The sequence below is a fragment of the Mus pahari genome, chromosome 3, assembly GCF_900095145.1.
Source record: "Mus pahari chromosome 3, PAHARI_EIJ_v1.1, whole genome shotgun sequence".
Classification (NCBI taxonomy): Eukaryota; Metazoa; Chordata; class Mammalia; order Rodentia; family Muridae; genus Mus; species Mus pahari.
In genome coordinates this window covers 102,072,770-102,089,846 of record NC_034592.1, presented here as the reverse complement: position 1 = coordinate 102,089,846, position 17,077 = coordinate 102,072,770, and the positions used below count along the sequence as shown (strand labels likewise).

The 17,077-nt window shown below is 52.1% G+C and overlaps 1 protein-coding gene across 4 annotated transcripts in view; it reads right to left on the bottom strand.

Annotated features, from left to right (window-relative positions):
* The window catches only part of Pak6 (p21 (RAC1) activated kinase 6), a 33,117-nt gene extending 16,966 nt beyond the window's left edge, over positions 1–16,151 (bottom strand). The window contains exons 1-3 of one of the 4 annotated variants that reach the window (XM_021192682.2): positions 15,413–16,151; positions 14,591–14,674; positions 1,754–1,863 (exon numbers count right to left, since the gene is read on the bottom strand). The gene's annotated coding sequence lies outside the window, so the exon portion shown is untranslated. Of the gene's footprint in view, positions 1–1,753; positions 1,864–2,284; positions 2,360–14,590; positions 14,675–15,412 lie in introns of those variants that run through there. The other 3 variants (XM_029536833.1, XM_021192683.2, XM_029536834.1) reach the window with 3 other exon arrangements.
* Between the last annotated feature and the right edge of the window lie 926 nt (positions 16,152–17,077).

Here is a 17,077-nt window from a genome sequence, read left to right as displayed (position 1 = left end):
CTCAGTCTTGTCCCATCCTGCTTCTGGAGCAAGATGCAAGATGCAAGACAGCACTGGGCTGTCCTGGGCATGAGGCTCTAAGTTGGGCACTGCAGATCACTACAGGCCAGGGCCCTTCTTACTGTCAGATTTCAGTGATTTCCTGTAGAAACCCTGGTCCTCAGTACCCTTCCAGAAGAACTTCAGCAGTGATCCCCAGTCACAAGACTGCTTTAGCTGTCTATAGCCCTTAGCTATCCAGATCCCTTTTGTGGACCTCCCTGCTTTATGCTCAAAACCACCATGAGGTAGGTGGAATCTGCTCTGTCAGAGTCTCCCTTGACTGCGGACCAGGCTGGCCTTGAACTCATAGAGCTCTTCCTGCCCCTGCTCTCCAGTTATAATGCCATCCTGGGTGTTTTTGTTTCTTGTATCAATGGTTTGTGCAGTCATTCTGGGCTCCATGTTACAGATGGAGAAACTGAGGTTCTGAGAAAAGCTGTTCTCCTTGATTATACATGGAGAGGTAGGAAACAAAGTCCCTCTGACTTTAAGCTCCTACCAGGAGGAGTACCAGAGACAACAAACAGCCTGCCCTGTCATACAGCTACTTAAGAGCAGAGATGGACACAGAAGCCACATGCCAAAGACTCCTGGTGTCCCAAAAATACCCAAGGTAACACCATGCCCAGGTCAGGCCATGAACATGTGAGAACACGTGTGAATACATACAGATGTTGCTGCTGTTCCTGTCTGTAAAGCTGGGTCTCATTCTAGATGTGGCCACTTCCCCCATGCTAGAGATGGTGAGTTAGGACCTCCTATTATTTACCTTCCTTAGTCTCTTCTGTCTGTCTGTCTGTCTGTCTGTCTCTCTCTCTCTCTCTCTCTCTCTGCCTTCACTTTATATCTATCATTTGGCTCTAATGCCCTCCAAAATATTTTGCGGAATGGACCACATTGTTCTCAGAGTTCCCCATTCAAGGTAGCTTAAACTCTTCTAGCTGAAGATTGGTGAGGTATCTTCTTGTCTGTTGAACATTAACCACTCGAGTTTCACATTTCAGCTGTCCTATGTGGACAGCTTAATCCTCAGAACTTGACACTGAACCCCACTTTACAGACATCAAAATTTTTAGGAGGAAAAACAACTGCCTAAGTAATCAACAGCAACGTGGGGGTCTGAAGCCACCACCATTTGGTTCCAAATGTGTTCCCAGGGACCACTCTCCACCTTAACACAGAAAAATGCCAAAAGAACTTAAAAAGCATTAGAATATGGCAAAAATGCAGCGGATATGGCTCACATTCCTAGAACTCTTGTGCCTTTGCCCCTGGTGATCCCGGCAGCACGCCCCCAACGGAGAGCTCCTCTCTGAGGGTGGAATGAGCTGGACACTGTTAGCTGGGCTTTCTGCTCTGATCAGCACAAACTTGGGTTTGCCACCGTCTTTCTTGTCTGGAAGCCTCTTGCACGCATTCTGTGGACCTGAGCTTTGGGACAATGCCTTGTTCAGCGGGTTATCAAACCTGATGACATCAGAGACTGGGCGGGCCATTTGACTCCCTGCTGGCCTACCATGTGTTGGAAGAGGTTGCAAATGACTTAATCTGACACACGCAATGGATTGAGAAATGGCACCTCCACCGGGCCACTGCCACTGTCTAACAGTACCTGGAGGAATCCAGCTCAGGAGAGCCACCCTCCTGTGCTCCCACTATCCCTCCCAACCTACCCCCTAGGAAGGTCTGGAGCAGGAGTCCCCTCACTCACCTCCTGTGGCCTTCTCTCCCCTCCTTTCTCCCTTCTGCGGTCAGCTCTCTAGAGCATGGAGGTGAGGGAAGATCCCAGGACCTTCCAGGACCAGTCAGTCCTCTGCCGGCCTAGGGGGAAGCACAGTGTGATCAATGTAATGAAGTGTCCCCGCGGATTCTGCGACTGGCTGGAGTCCAGGACGTTGGGAACCGCACCCCGCCCGCCTAGCGACAGAGCGAACTCGGGTGCCTGCTGAGCCGCAGCGAGTGGGTCTGGAGAGGGTGGGGGAGGGGGCGCAGCGCCACTTCGGAGGTCACCCTTGTCCCCGCGCAATCGATCCCGTGAGGCGCTCACGCCGAGGTGGGTAGCCGAGCCCGTGTGCCAGAACCCATAAGCTCCTAGGACCTGTGGCGAGCCATTCCCGAACTTCAGGGACTGAGAACCCGGGGTAGGGGCCGTGCGCGCGCAGCCAGTCTGGCCCATAGGGAGCCGTAATTCCCACCCGGGTCCCGGGGATCCCCGATCCTCCGCGGGGCCCCGGGAACCCACCTGCCAAGCGGGAAGCCACGCAGAACCCCGAGAGGCCGCGGGAGCCGGGCCCGCCCTCCGCGGGAGGGACCTCGGCGCGGGCACGGCAAGGAGGGGCGGCAGCACGTCGGTGCGACGCCCGCTTCACCTGGCGCGGAGTTGGACCGCAGGGTGTGGCTTCAGGTGGGACGCCGAGAGCGCGGGAGCTCCGGAAAGATCGCGAGGGGCGCTCCGGGCTCGACCTAAGGGGCAGCTGCATGCCCACCGCCTTCCCTCCAGCAGCTCGGCCCCAGCCCCGCCGACCACCGCCTGCCAGCCGCGACCTCCCCGCGGCGCCAAGCCAAGACCTGGATTATCTACTAAGCGGCGGTTGTGCAATCAGCTCGTTAAGTAGCTCGCAAATGCCTGTTTCGGAGCCCCGGGCCCACTCCCCAAGATGTGCCCACTCGCACATCTCTCAGGGCCGGATCCGAAGCCCTGAAATCCTGCATCTTGGCTTGCTTGCCAGTCTGGACAAGTTCCCCAGCTCTGCGACTGTCCTGGGTTGGCCTCTTTGTGCAGGCAGGAGAGCAGGATATAAAGGAATTCTGATTTCTTTGTCATCCTGGCTTAGTCCTGAGAACTTGATGTGACTTTAAGATTCCAGGAAAGGGACTTTGGGGAGAGATAGGTTCCAGCAGCCTGGCACATGGGAACAGAATAAGACCCTGCAGGAGCCCTCTACCCGGCTTGGGGAAGCAGTGACCACCTGTCTGTCTCCTCCCCCAAACAAGGAATGGGAAAGACCTTCCCTGTCCTTCCTTGTGTCCTCGGAGAGAACTGCATTTGCTGAGTGCTAAGGGGTTTGTGGCTTAGAAATATGTGACATTTGGCACTCAAAGGGCTGCTTCCTATGGGGGCTAGGTGACTGGTGTCACAGAAAGGGAACACCGGACAGAGAACAGTACTGCTTCTTTGGCCACCATTGCTGTTATCTCAGACTTTGTCTTTTAAGTGACATCATGCTTGCTGTTTATTTTCGCTCACTGATTCTTTAGCCCTATGGGTGACATTTCTGATTAAGTCATCTGCACTGTGGGTTAAGTAGCTAACCTAGAGCCTATGACAGGGCTCCACTAACCAGCATGAAGGTGCTCTGCGGGTTCTTGCCAGACCCACAAAGGCCTATACCCTCTCTGATTGCCTCTCAGACCTCCATGCCCTCCGCTCTACTGGAGAAGGCATGGCGCCAGGCTTATGTGCCGTGGAAGGGTCATCCAGAGGCTTCAGCAGCTGATCACAGGTCCTCCAGGTCACCCACCCAACACATGTACGCACATTTTGTGACTCTCTGCTCTCTGCTTTGCCCCATCTCCTCTGTGGTTTTCCTAAGTGGAGTCTCTTTCTGTTGGACATTGTAAGCAAAACCCTGACTTCTGTGGGCAGCCAGGAAGCTGCCTGAGGCCCTTGCAGTGATACAAATGGCTTCCCCCACAGATCTCTGGGGCCTAGCTAGGTACTTGTCTGTTGTTGGCTGTAGGGAGAAGGTTGTGCTGTGTGGAACAAAGGACAAGATTGAAATTGTGAGTTTGAAATGAACTACAAATCAAAGCTGAAAAGAAATGCAGCATTGAAGCTAGAATCAACCCCCTCAATTGTTTTTTACTGAGCCACAAGTATACATGAGCTAGCATCTTTTAATAAAATACTTTACATGCCAAAACCATGGCTCTAGGCATTCATTTTGAATTGTTGAATTACAATAAAATATGAATACTAGAATATTATCAGAAGTCAATTGGCATCTAATTTGGTTTGAATCAAGGATTAACTATCCCAGAGTAGATATCAGCCATGTCTCAATCCTTTCCTTACAAGGAATAGGTTTAGAAAACCCTAGGTTCCCCCCTCCACCCTTGGAAGCTGGACTGGGGACTGGGGCCTCAAGAAAGGCAGGGGCTCTCAAGCAAGATGGGCCAAGGAGGTAATGACTCCTCCATTGAGGAAGTTAACCAAACCTACTATCAGTAAGATTTGCTAGAGAAAAGTTCCCATGCTCAGTACAGGACTACACTGGGGGGCATCCCAGGCATGTGGTCTAACACACAGCAAGCCATCCTTCTACATTTCCCACTGCTTCTACACAAGCTCAGCTGCGCTAGGTGGGGTAGTGCCCAGCGGGGAGGGATGACTGGGATCTGCAGGGTAGACTGAGTGGTTAATTCCCCTGTGCCTCTTTGTCCCTCTTCTCTGTGCTCCTCTGATCCATGCCCAGCTCAACCCTGCCTCAGAGGAGAGAGTAGGATGGCAGTGTGGAAAGTCCTAGCAACAGACTAAAGAGTGTTGCCTCCAGCGTGCATGCAGCTCACTCTAGGCCTCTTCCCCCTACTGTGGTGTCAAGGATATGGGACAGCAGGCATGCACTCCCCTGAGGAGACATGGTCTCTGGCATGGGTCTGTTGCCCAGGGAGTGCATGTCCACGAATCCCACAGGAGCTTTGGAGAAAGCACGGGGAAACACCAGAAGAAAGGGCTCATGGGATATTGGCCAGTCAGCCAGCCAGAGCAATCTTCCAGGGCCTCGGGGTGGCACACGGGGTGGGGTGAGCGCTTCCCAGTTCTCTGACAGTCCGTGGCTGTCGGGCCTGTTGTAACATCTGACTGGCACAGCTAGGGCTGTGAGCCCAGGTTAGGGCCAAAGAGGAAAGATATGGATCAACTTGTGGTTTAGAAATACAAACACATTATCCTTCCCAGCACCTTTCTGCTCAGGACTTGAAACATTTCCTAGGAACCAGGAGCTTGCTAACAAGCTCCCTGTGAGTTTCCTATCTCTGGATGCCTCCGCTCCTGAACAGTAGTAATCAGACCTGCCAATTACTGAATGCTTCCTGTGGGCGGAGCCCTGAGCGTAGCTCTTAGCATACACTGTCTTATTGTGGTGACCCAGCGTGGAAGTGCCATATTATTATTCTTACTTTGCAGATGATGAAACGGAGGCAGCTGTGGCTAAGAAAGGACTCATACTTCCTACACAAAGCAAATGTATGGATCCTTCCCTACCCCACCCCACCCCCACACTTACCTATTCATATGCTGAGATCTAATCGCCAGGGTGAGCCGGTTACTAACAGGCAGGGTTTTACAAGTATTTAGCACCTAAAGGCCCTGTAACTACCCAGCTAGAACTTGGGAGGCAGAGGCAGGTGGATCTCTGTGAGTTTGAGACCAGCCTGGTCTACATAGTGAGTTCTAAGACAGCCCAGGGCTACACAGAGAAACCCTGTCTCCAAAAACAAACAAACACTACCAAAGCCCTCGTCAGCAGGGAAACATTCTCAAGAAAAGACCTGTGCCCCTCCCTTCCAGCTATCAATCTATGAGGTAGTGGACCACAAGGAACTACGATTTTCTGCTTGAGTTCCTTTCTAAGGGAAGGATAAGCAGAAGCCAGAACTTGCCTCCCAGGGAGGGACTTGGTACAGATCCAACAACCCATCCACCCACCTAGCAGGATGTTGCTGAGACAGAGATGGGCTTCTAAAGTGCAGAGCCACACGCTGACAATAAGGACTGGTTAGTTACACACTCTTATTGCTCTCTATTTAAAACCAAACCTGTCAGTACTCCTAAAGATGGACTTAGGGGGTCACTTCTGTTCCTCTTCCCCATGCAGCCGGATTGTATACATCTTTTTCTCCCCTACCCCAATCCCCACTACTCCTTTCTCTAATTGGCCCTATATCAGTGAGGTGACTGAGCCTAGTTTGTTGCTACCATAAAAAACCCATAACATATCATGAGTGGGATTAGTGCCTTACACAAGAAGTCCTAGAGTAGGCTCCAGTCTCTGGCCACCTGATATTATTATGAAAAGACACTTACAAACCAGGAAATGGGCCTTCACTGAACATCAAATCTCTCAGCATCTTAACTCTGGACTTCTGAGCCCTCAGAATCAGGAGAAACAGTGTTGTATATAAGTTGTGTGTGGTCAGTGGGAGTCTGTGCAGCAGTAAGTGGCCTACGCTGGTTACTACTGAGTGAAGAAGCCACATCTATGTGACACAGGTATATGATTTATGAATATCTCTTACTTCTAGTACTCAGAAGTTCCTGAGGCCAAGGAAAGTCTGAACAGGTGGCAGTGGGACGAGGCCACCTTACACCACTACTCAGGAAGGGTGAGTCTGGTACAATGGCCATCTCCACCCAGAATCTGAAGGGGCCAGGGCAGCCTCCATATGTGCAAGACAAAGGTGGTCACTGGACCTACTGCTAGGAGTCAAGTCCTAGGTTTCATTAGTCATGAGTCAACACCGTGCCTGCAGGCCCTGCTTCACACTCTCTCTCTATCACAGACGCAAATGGACTTGATGAGTCCCACACTCAGAGACTACTGGGGAGGCAGGCACTGACACTCCCACACACTGTCGGGAGGAGGAGGGGGTCCGACAGAGACTGGGCTCTAGAAGGGGCAAACAACCGCTCCTAGAAGTCCCAGCCCTCTCTTCTAGGTTGTTCCCACCTATCACTTTCTGCTCTGGGATTGGTTCCAGCTACTGCCCTTTCTGTGACAGCCCATGCACGAACATGCTGATGGGACAGGAGCACAGTGCCTGGCTCTAAGGGCCCAGGAGCATGAGTTGGAAGCTCACTTTGTCAGACCCTTTGGTCCTCCTGCAGGAGGAGGCAGGCAGAGCCGAGCTGTAGAAACCACCAATTCCCTTGCACTGTCTGGGTGTTCCCCATGACTTCAGCTTTGGTTTCTTGATGTGGATAGTGGGGGGGGGGGAACTTTGCCCCCTTCCCTTGGGAGGGTGAAGGGATGAGGTCTAAGCATTGGGGTGCAGAGGTCCTTGGGACCAGCACCTCCAAACAGAGTGAACACACCCGATGAAAGAGTAAGACGACCACATACACACACACACACACACACACACACACACACACACACACACACACACGGTACACAATACACACAGTGTATACACACACACACACAGGGTACACAATACACACAGTGTACACACACACAAACATACACACATACAGTGTATACACACACCTTCCATAAAGATCAGTCAAGCCCATTGTGGTACGCCACAGAGCAGAATCCCAGGATTCTTCCAGAAGGTCAATTACCTGCTACTCAACCAATTCAACACGTATACTACTCTATGGCCTAGAAAAGAACCCAGCTTTGCCTAGCATCCAGTTACTGTTGGGGAAAAGTCCAAGTGTGCCCACCTGATGGGACCATCCATCCATTTGCTGATAGGACAAGAACTCAGGCATGCTGGCCTCATCCATAATAGTCTCTCTCTCTCTCTCTCTCTCTCTCTCTCTCTCTCTCTCTCTCTCTCCTTTTCCTCAAATTCTGACCTTTTTCTATACTGTTCTCCAAACAAAAACTACCAGTGGGAGTTCATTTCAACTAGCCAGACCTTCCCAAGGGACCTGGTACCCTGAGATAAGCCATTCAGGAACATTGGCCTCTCTGCAGGCCCATGGCACCCTTCCCGGGTACATGGACTATGAGCTAAGCCTTCCTGGGAAGGCTTGGGGAGCAAAGCTATCTCTACAGTAAGGACACTTGCTTTAGAGACATGATGAATTCATTTAATATCTTCTTGCTACAGTTGCTTCGCAGGTTCTACTATTAATGGCCTCCAGATGCTTTTTGCTGGCCCTTCAGCTCACTAGCTGCCATTGCTACTGGATGAACAGCTGGAAGGCCTCTTGGATAGAGCCTCTTTCTCTCTGTTGGACCTGCAGTTGCTGCCTCTGATCTGAGGCTGTGGGAGGGCTATGACTGTAGCCCTTGGGTCTGACTTTCAGGGAGCCACAGATGGTGATGGTATGGGGGGTGGAGGAGACTCCTATGCCTGGACAGATGAAGACCAAAGTCTCTGAGGGTGCATGAGGCTGCCCTCCCCAAGTACCACCCCAATTCTTTGAATAGGAAACTATACTTAGGTTGTATGAAAGTCAAAGGGTCTGGGCCGTGTGGCCACTGGGGAGCTCTGACCACTAGGTTGATATCTGAAGGCATGGCTTATTTAACTGCCATTTGGCTGGTCTGTGCTTGACTGTCAGTTCTCCCTGGGTATTTCCTTTCCTGGCAATTGGGTACATACTGGGCAAAGCTCCTGTTTGCTTACTGGAATATTCCTGTGAACACTGAGAAGGTGGGTCCTGATCACACCATTGCCACACCCATACCTGCACCCCTGCTTAGCTGGTGGATGGTGAAGGTGTCCCCCGTATTGCTCTTACATGCTTTGTAGAGTCCTGAATATCTACTTTTCCTGCCCCATCTGCTGTGAATCCCTGCTCCATCCTTCGCATGGGCGAACATTCAGTCCTCCTTTCTGGACATTGGGCACACCCAGCAAGTTCTACCCCAAAATCTTCTTGCCTGTCTCAGATCTGCTGATGTGGGACCATGCTCCTCCTCCTGGGAACTGACCTCTGATGGTGATGGGTGCCAGTTACATTCCTTCCTCTGGGCTAAAAAGATGGCTCCGTGGGCAAAGTACTTGCCCTGCAAGCATAAGAACCTGAATTCAAACCCCCTCCCCTGCCAAAACCCACATAAGTGGCCAGCTACGGCCCAGCAAAGAGTATACCCCTAGCTCTTGGGGCAACCAGGAAACAGGGCTTATTGGTCAGGTAGTCTAGCAGACATAATGAGCTCCAGGTTCAGTGAGATACCCTATCTCTAAGGGGGATGCTGGAGGGATGACTCAACACTTGAGTTCTTTCGGCACTTCCAGAGGACACAAAGTTCAGTTCCCAGCACCCATATCAGGTGGCTCAGGGCTGCCTGTAAGTACAGCTCCAGAGGGTTCACTGCCCTCTTCTGTCCTGTACACACACGTTGGCATCCACAGACACAGACACATACATAGGAAACTAAATCTCTCTATATATCTCTCTGTCTCTGTCTCTCCAAAAAAAAAAAAAAAAAAAAGTAAGATAGAGAAGTAATTGAGGAAGACAATGATGTCAGCCACTGGCCTCCTCATGGGTCTGTTGAGCACATCGACATGTAACATAGAGACCGTACATGAGAATATAACACACACACACACACACACACACACATGTGAAGAGATGACTCGAGATCCCCCTCCCCACATGCCTCCTCTCGCTCTCTGCCCAGATCTCTCTCACTTCCAGGTGTTCTTATCACTGCCCCTTCTTGGCCTAAGTCTTCCATAGCCTGTGATACTTCCTGGGACACACAGAACTTGAGTCAGTCCACTTACAATTTAGTTAGCTCTGTTTATTGGCCAGTGGCCTAGTGCAGTGCCCAGGAATGATATCTGTCCTTGGGGAATATTTGGTTAATAAACACAAGCCAGACTGAGGCCCCATGCTGAGCAGAATGCAGGGCGGGCTGGCCAGCCCAGCCAGTGCAGGCCCCTGTAAAAACAACATGCACAGAGGAGGCATAGGGACTTGTCCAGCCTCCCACTGTCAGGCCGAACCACCTCTCTCAAAATCATCAAGCTGAGAGCTATACCTGCCTGCTGCTGGTCAAGGGAGATAGGGCTTCTAGTTAGTGGGGTGGCCTCAGGACCCCCTTTTCTCTCTGGGTGGGTTTTCCTCTATACATCAACGAAAGTTGGATTAAACATGGTCAGAGAGCCCCTCCTTTGTCTTGAAGGTGCTGCAGCATCTAAGAGGGCCAGTTCAGTGATGGATAGCCTCTCCTCTCCTGGGCAGCTTGTACTCTGGCCGAATGGTCTCCTAGCTCCTTCTACCTCAGTACCTTCTTGTACAATTCCACATGACTCCTCATTTGAAGCTGGAGATGCTCCAGGCACTACAGAACCAGTCCTCCCAGTTTTAACTCTGCTGATGCCTGAGCTTCTGGGAGCCCGGGATGCTGTGACGGCAGCCTTGAGCAAGGTGACTGGTTTGTTGCTATTTGCCCTGGGAGGAGAGTAGGCTGGGCCCCTGCTGCACTGAGATCAGAGGCCAGAACAACCACAGCTGACTTGAGGTTTCTGCACATACTTTTCTGAGAACTCAGGGAAGTCTTTTCCGAGCTCTGGGTAGCCTGAAGTGAGAAGGAAGGAGTCAGCCATGATGCTGTCTCCTTAGCCAGAGGTCTAGGGCCCTAGGATACAGACACAGATGCTGACCCGAGCAGAACACTCCCAGGACAGTGCTGTCAGAATCATGAGCTGAATTAGTGCCCCAGAGAAGTCCCGATCGTTCAAAAATGTCACCAGTGTCCCTCTGTAAATACTTGGGTTTCTGTACTACAGTAATACCATAATGAGCTTTTACAGACATCACTGACCATGTGAGTGTTCCTGTGCTGGGGCTGAGGTTCTGTGGCCTCTCTTCCAGAGAGGAAATTTCTTCCAGCTTAGCAAAAGAACTTGCCGTGTTCTGGCTTTGCCTTTGTTTCTAGGTGAAATCAGAATAGGTGGAGGTGGTAGTTTTGGTGGAGATTAACTTTTCTAAATTACTAGGACAGATGACCGCTTGTAGGAAAAGTTTAACAAGTTTTAGAGATTGAGCATCAACACACACCCCCGCCCGCCCCTTAAAAAAAAAAAAACCTGTCTTTCATCAGTGGTCCTTTCTGCATCTTTCATCAGTGGTCCTCTCTGCATCTTTCATCAGTGGTCCTCTCTGCATCTTTCATCAGTGGTCCTCTCTGCATCTTTCATCAGTGGTCCTCTCTGCCTGCTGCTGTCCTAGCTTTGTGTTTCAGATGGGCATAGTGAGATCTTCAGGAACTGCATCCCCCACTATGAGAAAAGATGTCAGGCCCACAGAGGAGTGGTACCAAGCAATCGCTTTGCCTCCACATCCCTTGCATGGGTACAGCCCACTCCAAATCCTTAGGACCCTGAGCTCCGGGCCTCAGAAGGAACTGTTTTCAGTAGCCTGGGGTTCTTTAAAGAACCTGAGCACACAATTTGCTCTATGGGGCAAATGGATCTGGTGTTGCCATTCTCCCTGGCTTTCTCGGGCCTGGACCCGTCAACATTTGCTTCTCTCAGGGGAGGATCTTCCACAGTTACCCAGCAAGCCTTGCTTGTGTCCCCTAAATAATATGGGTCCCTTCTTTCCAGCACCTAGCTCCTCGATGGTCTTAGCAGTTTCCAAAGCATCCTGGCTACCCCCTCAACAGCCCTAGCCCACGGGTGCTAATTACCTTTGTGGGTTAGGAGAGGAAACTAAGGTGGAGAGGCATGGAATAACACATCCAAGTCACCAGAAGCATCAATGAAGGCCTGACTGCACTGTGACATGTCCCAGGTCTGGGACTTGTCCCCTGGCATCCTTTGCCTGGACTTAGAGATAGATCCACATGGAGTTTTCTCTCATAACATAGGGATTTTGTGGGGGGGGGGTGGTTACATTTTTATGAAGTGGCTAATTTAGGACTGGCTCAAATTCATAAATTATTTGGATTGCATGAATCATGGGTGACAACTTCAGAGATGAGATGGGCCATTGAAGGCATAAGGAGAAGCCATCCAGTTATAACCTGGCTCTGTGGCTCCACCTTGACCCTGAGCTCAGCGTCTCTCTCCATCCCTTTACTCTGTACAAACTCCCCCAGGCCCAGAGCTCTGTCCCTTTCCCACCCCCTCTTCCAGCCATGGGATCTGGTACTCAGTAACCCGGCAATCATTAGCTTTGAGCCAGCAAGCAGCGACAGGCACTATCTGGATCTCACAGCCTGCCAGGTACCACAGTCTACTGGCAACTTAACCCCCAATTCAACAGGGTTGAGAGATATTTGGGTTGCCAGGTACCACCCTTATGGGTGGATCGTTGTCCTTACACAGTGGAGATCAGAGTGGGTGCAGCCCTTTTTGTCTTTCTGCCTTCTGCCGTGCGATATCTCAGTCAGCACTGAGGCTTTTGCTAAATGTGGGCCCTTTGACCTTGGACTGCCTGGCTTCTGAAAGTGAGATACATAAAGCTCCTTTGTGTGTAAATTACTTAGCAGTACATTATTGCAGGATATTTTATCACACTGTGAACCCCAAGATCGTGAACTAAAAAAATGTGTTGTGTTGTGGCTCAGCCCTAGCACACACCTTTAATCCAAGAGCTAAATAAAGTCAACCCTGGGTCAAGAGGCAGACCTTGACCAGCTGATAGGGAACCAGCTGACAGGGATGAGCATAAGTAAACAGGAAGGAGGGTCTGCGAGTCCAAGGGTATTTTAGACAGCGTGGAGAAGGAGGAGGAGTTTTTCCCTCTGGGATGTAGGGAGAGTAGGAAGGTCAGCTGGGTGTGTCTCTGGTTCTCTGAGCTAGAAGTGTCTACACTACAGTGTCTGGCTCCTCAGTCTTGGTTTGGTAGACCAAACAGCTGGAATTTTGTGTTTAAAAACAATAGTACATACTATGTTGTAGCACACACAGACAAGCCTCCTTCTTTTCATGGCCCCATTCTCCGCTTATTCCTTCCTGGACCCAAAGAGTCTAAGTTATGATGGAGGTAGAGTGTATTGGGGGTTGGGGGAGAGTCTGGGGCTAATAGTTTCCCAGATCATGAACACACACACATACACACAGAAGGGCTAACCTTAGCTAAGACATTTCCATTTCCTATGCTGTGCCCGCTTTGCTAGCTAGCCCGTTTCTACCAGGAGACTCACAGAAATGAGCTCTTTTCTCAAGCTGCCTCCCTACCAAGGCTGGCTATAAAATGCCTGACAGTAAGGTCTGCAGGCCCGGCACTGCCCAGTTCTGACCACCTGCTGGACTGCTGGGTGTTCCCACTGACATCTGGATGGCAGCCACTAGGAAAGGCTCTCTGCTTCCAGCCACAGGTCTCCCAGAAGCCCCTCTGCCTTCTGCAAGCAAGATACACTGCATTGGGGCTACCTCTGGGCCATATGAGTCAGGAACACTATCGTCTAGTATCTCAGCCTATTCCTTGACTGGCCCTGCCAGTCCTCTGTGCCCAGATAGGGTCCGAAACCAGCCCAAAGGCTTTACTGAACCCCCTTAAGACACCAGCAGACTTTCCATCTACTGGTGGCCTGGCTTCTACCCTAGGCTTCCTCCTGGCTAAGCTGGCTGCCTCCCTAAGGGACTACTGCCTGCATATTCACTAGCATCTGCCATTCTGCTCGCAGCTAGGCTCTGGCTTCTGCTCAGTTCTGCAGACCTGGATGCTCCCTTAAGAGTCACCTTCTAGGAGGAAGCAGGAAGCCCTTCCATGGTCTGGTCATTTTCCTCATCCTGAAGCCAGGTATAGATGATACTATAGTCTCCTCCCGACTGAGGTCCTTTGTGTCCTCTCTCCCAGGACAGGGAACAGAGTTGGTCATCCTGAGGCTGCACCCCACTGGCCTGCACCTTTCCCGTGCTGGGCAAATCTCAAATGCACTCAGTGTATATGGGGGGGGCGGGGTCATCAGAAAGGTTACGCAGTTCCTATATGCCCTGCAGGGGTTCAGAGTTTCCACCCAAGTCAAATACTTCTAGAAGGGTTTATTCTTGGTGCCAGGTCCCTTGGTGCCCTTGTCATGCGAGTTCCCAGGCTTATCCCAGAAAGGAAAAAAAAAAAAAAATGTAGGTAAAAATGCTCACAGAGCGGGACCCTTCTTGACCCAAAGACCAACCCCCCGATCTTAACTAGGTGAGCCGCCAAGCCCACCCCGGGAACTCAGTTTTCATCAGAACCAACTTAGGGAAAGACACTCCTGCCTCCCCAGAAGAAATACAACAGTCTCTGACCTTGGCATTCTAAACCAGTGGCTACACTGCACTAACCTTGCTCCCTGGGGCATGGGCTTGAGTTCCTGGGGCCTAATGAAGCCCACCAGCCCAGAACCCTGAGCAGAAGTGGTGAGCCCAAGCAAGGCTGAGGGTAGCCCCCAGGCAGGCCCCTGGCCCTGGCCTCACGCTGACTTTCAGAGTCCGCCAGGTTAAGTTCAGGGAAAGGGCACCAGTGGGGGCAGGAGCCCAGCAGGCAGAGGGCGCAGGCAGAGGATGCACCATAAATATTTGTGGGATGACTACTTGAGGGGCAGGTGGGAAGGGCTTCTTGGAAGAAGTCCTGGTGGCCCTGGCTTGGTCTGGCAGAAGCAGGAAGCATAGGCAGGGACTGTAGAAACAAGCCCAGAGCCAGAAACTGGTTTCCACCGAGCTGTTTCAAAATCTAACCTGAAGAGGGGGTGGCCAACAGTCAGGCCACCTCAGGCATCCTTAGTCTAAGAGCTCACAGCTTTTTTTTTTTTTTTTTTGAACACGGAGTTAGCTTCTCTGGCCTAGGTGAGGAGTGGCCTCAATATATGGACACCCTGTCCCCAGCTCAAGAATCCAGAACCTGCTGCCACAGTGGAGACCTTACCTTGGCACTCCTTCTGGGCAGCCGGGCCTCACCCTCTCCCACTACAGGCTGGTGCTTGTCCGGAGCCCAGAAGCTTGACGCTACCTTTAGGCAAAAAAAAGAAAGAAAAAGAAAACCCCAGTGATTTTCTCTTTCAGCCGCTTTTCCCCCAGAAGGTCCCTGATTGGTATCTGTGAGCACAACCTCCCTGCCTGCGGCAGCTTACTCACCCGTGTGCCTAAAAGCCTGCCAGTTGTGTGGGGGAGGTAGAGAGCCCACACCCCTCTGCCTGGCACACATAGGGGCATGCCTGAAAGGGGGTTTCAGGGTGGCCCCCAGCCGAGCCCCAGCCTGTAGCCTGCTCATTGGATGTGTCTTTGAGCTCAGCAGGGACATGCATAGGAGCTGAACAGCTCTGCCTGGGAGAATGATAAGACCCTCGGTAGGAAGGTGTTCCCCGGGCACTCGGGGCTGTCAGGAAGACATCGATGAACCTGCAGACCCATGCCTATGAGTTTAGTTCTTAACACTTGGCCAGGCCTCAGGACCGTGTCCTACCTTGGCATCTGGCCACGTCTCTGTCCTGTGGATCCAGCAAGGGCTTGGGCCTGCCTGAGCAGGTAGCTGTCCTTCTGTCTGTTCAGGCCACGTGTTTGCTGTCCCTTCTCCCCAACATGCACTCAAGATTAGGCTGGCCCAGCATCGGTCAGAATCAACCCCTGTCAGGTCCCCATCCCAGCACTGACCAGCCGCTGTGCTCAGATCTGGCTGGGCGCATATGCACTGTGACACACCCTCACCCTCTCACACACGTGGGTCCACACCCAGCACAGAGCCACCTACCTGCACAGGCCTGCCTATGCCAATCCAGTCTTGCTCTCCAAATACCAATGACCCTGGAAGCCACACGTTTTTACAGAAAGATCCCCTTGAGAGGTGAGCGCAAAGGCAGCCCAGAAGGACTCCAGTCGGAGTGGACTAGACTCCCCTTCTCTCCCAGAACCTTCAGAGGACACGCGGGCAGCCCGAACACCATGTCTGCTATTGTATTCTGCCAGCCGAGGTCTCTCCATGGGCACCTCTGGCTCCCTCCGTGCCTTCCATGTCCTTAGGGGGTAGTGGCAGCTTCCGGGCGAGTTCCATCTTCCTCCAAGCCGAGGTAGGGCGGGGAGAGTTAGAAGGGGCGGGCCTCAGGGACACCTCCAAGTTTTCAGCTCCCCAAATAATCAGATGCAAAGGGGGAAGGAAGAAAAGCCAGGGTGGGTGGGTGACTCAGTGGCGGTGGGCCGGCTTAGTCACCTGGATGGTTGCTTGCTGCTCCCGGCGTGTCAGGAACCGAGCAGTGCCCTCCCCCCACCTGCTGTGGTCTGCCGCTGCTGTCAGGAGGAGCAGGCGTGGAGCCCCCGGTGTGTTCAGGCTGCGGAGCAAGCGACAACCGCTCCCGCCTTCCTCTGGTCAATCGATCAGGGCCCGGCAGCCCCGGCCGCGGCGCACCCCTCCTCCACCGTGCACCCCAGCTCACTTTGGGATTTCTCCATTAGATCCTCAGGCAACGACCTGCTCCTGTAGGGCGCGAGCAGCTCCAACGTTGCCTGGCAATTTTGATATCGTCGGGGGTTGCCATGGGGAGGAGGGTGATGTCATTGACACAAAAAAACCCACTGAATTTACAAATCAGCTGGGGCTGGAGCTATTTATAAAAAAACACGTTTCTCACTGCTTTCCTTTGCTGAGGGGGAGAGAGAGGAAGGACTTGAGGGGTGGGATTCAGAGGAGCCTACTGTAGTTCACCTCACCGTTGTTCCCCAGAAACCAGACCTTGGCTCACAGCCAAGCCTAACCCCCTTCCCATCCGCGCCCCAGGTTTGCAGCTGTGGGTCTCAGCCCTGGCAGGCGTGGCCACAGCTGGGCTGCACGCCCTTACTGGTTCTCATCTGGTTTTGTCCTAAAGGGCAAAAAGGGTGAGGATGGAGGGTGGGGTACTCAGCCCTGTGGGTACCATCTTTCCGTTCTCCCCTGCCCCAGCATCGCCCCTCCCATGACTAGAAACAGTTGCATCTGCTGGAAAGGAGCGGGGCTCTCAGGATGCCCACCTGCCAGTTCCCTGGAGAGCACTCGGTAAGCATGGCCCCTCCCTCATTGTCTTGAGCCTCCTGCCTTCTTCACTGGTCATTTTTTCTCATGTCCATCTGGGAAGTGCCCAAATTCCTGTCTTGGCCAACCGTTTGTCTTTTCCCTGTTCCCAGGCATCATTCCATTGAAACGTACCCTCTCTGTGGCTTCCACTAAACTCTGCTGAAGGCTGCCCTTAAACTTATGTAGCAGCTGCCCCATTGTGGACAGTCCATCACGTGTTCCTAGACCCACAAGTACTGCCATGAGGAAGCTAGCAGTCTTTTGATTCTAACTACCCAAGGGGGGCACTAAAGTGTACATGTCAGTTTTGAATATTCATTCTTAAAATTTGGCTAACACCCTGAGCTCTGAATTTTCTGTCTTGAGCTCACA